Here is a 4,402-nt window from a genome sequence, read left to right as displayed (position 1 = left end):
GACACGGAATGCAGGCAGTTTCAAGAGAAATGGAAAGAGCAGTATTTCTTTTGTGAAGTAAATGGGTAAATGAGTCGAATTGATTTTAGTAAAAAAAAAAAATCCGGCCCCCATGAGGTCTCAGTTGAACAAATCCGGCCCTCTACCTAATATGAGTCTGACACCCCTGGATCAGACAAAGACAGTGAGGAACAGCTACGCTCATACTAACTCAGATCAGACAAAGACAGTGAGGAACAGCTATGTTCATACTAACTCAGATCAGACAAAGACAGTGAGGCACAGCTATGCTCATACTAACTCAGATCAGACAAAGACAGTGAGGAACAGCTATGTTCATACTAACTCAGATCAGACAAAGACAGTGAGGAACAGCTATGTTCATACTAACTCAGATCAGACAAAGACAGTGAGGAACATATATGTTCATACTAACTCAGATCAGACAAAGACAGTGAGAAACAGCTATGTTCATACTAACTCAGATCAGACAAAGACAGTGAGGAACATCTATGCTCATACTAACTCAGATCAGACAAAGACAGTGAGGAATATCTATGCTCATACTAACTCAGATCAGACAAAGACAGTGAGGAACATATATGCTCATACTAACTCAGATCAGACAAAGACAGTGAGGAACATCTATGCTCATACTAACTCAGATCAGACAAAGACAGTGAGGAACAGCTACGCTCATACTAACTCAGATCAGACAAAGACAGTGAGGAACAGCTATGCTCATACTAACTCAGGTCAGACAAAGACAGTGAGGAACAGCTATGTTCATACTAACTCAGATCAGCATAAACTGTGAAGTTAAAAAAAGATAAACAGGCCATAAAATTGGAGATTGGCCTCCTCCTCCTCCTCCACTCACCCAAGCCTCAGCTGCAGAGACATCGTTTCTATTACAGTTTCTGTCTGAGGTAGCCTATGGCAGGTAAGCTACTTTTGACCCATAAACGATTTGGCTATCTTCACGCTGTATCCGCAGATGTCCAAATTCAGATTCTCATAATATGTGACACAGATCTGGTGTTTTCTAATCAGTGTGAACAGCAAAAAGCTGCATGGAGCAGACAGACATGTCTGTCGGCCATTGCACTGCATGAACTTACCCACTTAAATCCGTTGCATGTTCATAATGCATGAGACTTTTATTTGAAATGTGTCAGCATTGCCAATAAGCACGTCTTACATCAGTCACCTGAAGCACTTATAACGTTGGCAGCCGCAGCAGCGTGGCTGAGCCAGCATTAGCATGAACAAGACACAGGCAGAGAGAAATGTGTCGAAACAAATATACTGTACTGCCGCTGCCAGTTCATATCGGTGGATATGAGCTGCATCTTAAAGAATACTATAAAAATGTGATCGCCTATTCACCTTATTCTTTGCCCATACAAGGACGCTTCTGCATGACGTCATTTTGTAATCGTCTTTCCGGTTTTAGACACGGAATTACTGTAGATTACGCCTACCGTAGTCATTTTTAGACTTGCCAAAAAGCTGTTTTCAAGTAATTTTTTTTTTTTTTTTTTAAGTTTTAATATTTTTCGGGTGAGAACGTATGTGACCAGTCCAGTTGATCAGAATAACGCCTATTTGGAAATATTTAACGAGCAGCGAGGACTGGGAGCGCTGGCTGTGCTGACACCGGTCGGACGAGCTAATCTGTCAAACCCTACTGTAGGCTACTGGCAGTGAGAAAACACTGTCGACGTGCTTTAACGTTAAATGCCGACCGGGTACAGCCATCGGCTCCTCGCAGCAGTAATGCTATGAACATGTCACTGAAGTTGGCCGCAGTGTAGCTTAATTCTGAATGTTGCCAAACTTCATTCATTATTATAGTGACGTTTTGTTTTGAAATTGGCCGCCAACTAGCGCTGAAGCGGAAGAACAAATACAATTGCGTGTAACGCGGAAGAGAGAAAAAGTGGGCGTGGTGAATAAGGTGAATAGAGCATCAATTCTGAGTTGAGCGTGAAGACCTGCAGTGTGAACGCAGCCTTGGAGATGTTTACACAAGGCATTCCCTGGTGCATTTACATTTCAGTTGAAGCATGTGGCTGCTGTTAGAGACCAGTTATATATCAATCAATCAAACTTTATCAATCAAACTTTATTGCAGACTCCACCGTCCAAATAGACATAGTCACATATACCGTAAATTCCGGACTATAAGCCGCACCGGTGTATAAGCCGCACCTGCAAAGTTGACTATTTTTTTCTTATATAAGCCGCACCGGACTATAAGCCGCGGGTGTTTTAATGGTATTTTTTTATTTTTTTTTATTTTTTTTTATTGTGTTTTAATGTTTAATTACCATATGTAAGGGTTCATGCACAGAGGGGATTGTCGGGAAAGAGATGGCTGTTTGAGGAAGCTCCCATTTATTAACATTTCAACAAAACAACATAACACAACACCACCTGTGTTGTTATTTACAGTGCACACAGTGTCATACAGTGTCATACAGTGTGGTGAAAAGAGGGCAAGAGAGGAAATTAAAACAGAAGTGGAGTTATAGTTAGAAAGAGTGCTAAAAAAGAGAGATTTTTTTTTTTTTTTTTTTTTTTTGGAAAAAATCCATAGATAAGCCGCACCGTTATATAAGCCGCAGGGGCCAAAAAAGGCCAAAAAACGGGAAAAAAGGTGTGGCTTATAGTCCGGAATTTACGGTAGTAAATAGACATAAAACACTCACAACAACAACAACAACAAAAACATTATAAGAGGCGATATATCACATATTAAAAAAGTGCTTATGCAAATTCAATAAAAGGCATCTAAAAATAAGAACAGTAAATGCCATTAAAAAGCCATTTAAAAGTGCTTTATACACATTCTATAAAAGGCACAAATACCAGTGTGTCCACATATAGGATTGGTATCTCACAGAGCTACACCTTGGGTTGGTCAACTGTATAATGAGATCATTCTGGGACCCCTGCAGTCTACATATGAACTTATACATCAGTCTTCTCAGGGTGGCCTGGAAGGTGTTTATCTCTAAATCACAAAAAAGCTTGCTGGCACTACTACCCCTGGGCTTCTTGGGCAGGATTCTGAGACAGTCATTATATGCAACCTTGAGTTTGCGCAAGCTCTCTTTCTTATATCTCACCCAGAGAGGGGCAGTGTACATAGGGGTGCAGTAAGCTCTAAACAAGTTCACCTTCACTTCATCAGAGCAGTAGTGAAATTTTCTCACTAATATCATGTTTTCTATCTTTCAGATTTTTCTCCCATGTCCTCCCAAATGTTCTGTGGTATCGACACCCCCGTCCCCCGAGCTGTCCCCCGAGCTCTGTCGCTTTATGCTAACTTACCTCGGGCAGACTCATGGTCAGGGTATGTAATGACGCCAAACCAAGCCAGAGGTAACACCGGGGCTTGAACCTGCGACTCTCTTGATGGAAGGCAACAGGAATCTACCGCTGCACTACCCGGACACCCGAGACTTGGCATTTAGTTAGTTAGGTATGTAGGCACTGTGCGCTGCCTGGTTGCAATGGGCCTTTCTCACAGCCTCCATTTTGTGTCTAAAAGGCAGGGTAAACACATGGTGCAAGCAAATCATTAATTAGGGCCCCAGTACAGGAACACCTAAATGGATTGGAAGTTGGAAATCCTACTTAATGTTTTGGGTGCACCTGTGTTACTTCCTGCCTTTTAGACACAAAATGGCTGATGTGAAAAAGGCCATAGTGATGATTGGACACACACACACACACAGACGGACACACACACACGCGCGCGCACACACACACAAACACGCACACAGTCAGTCCTGCTCAAATACATTCAAACAGGCAGCCATACAGCTCCTGGGGTGAAGTCCAAACAACACAGGGAAATGTGAAACTAGTCGTCTCCCGCGTCTCTTTGAAGCAGTTGTGTAGGCAGCGGCGGTGTGAGGTAGTTGGCTCATGGCGGTGGTGTGAGGTAGCATGTTTGTCACAAAATCCCTCACCCGGCGGATCAATGGCGTCCGCCACACACTCAAACATCGCACATGTCCGCGGACAGAGGGATTATCTGTTCAAGATGGTGAGGTCAGACAACGGGTGCAGCTCAGCTCAATGGAGAAGGGAGGGTGGATGCTGAATGGAGATTCACTCCGGGGTTTGGCGAGTAACAGATTATGTTCGGGATTAGAGTAATCTGACTGGGTATTTGTTATTCCTGAGGCAGTGTTGTAGTCACTCAAGGCACTATCTCAAGTGTGAGTCGAGTTGTGGTTGGGGACTTCCGGTTACGGCGCGGAGGCGAGCAGTCAGACAGTAGGAGCCCCTCCGTAAACTTTTGAAAGTTTAACATCATAAATGTTGATGTTATGTGAAAATATGTTCATGAAATCCTATTTTGTAATTGTTATTCTAGTAGATATTT

Source organism: Poromitra crassiceps (genome assembly GCF_964638095.1).
Source record: "Poromitra crassiceps genome assembly, chromosome: 30".
NCBI classification, from domain to species: Eukaryota; Metazoa; Chordata; class Actinopteri; order Beryciformes; family Melamphaidae; genus Poromitra; species Poromitra crassiceps.
The sequence above is the reverse complement of the archived record's forward strand: the minus strand, read 5'-3'. Positions refer to the sequence as shown.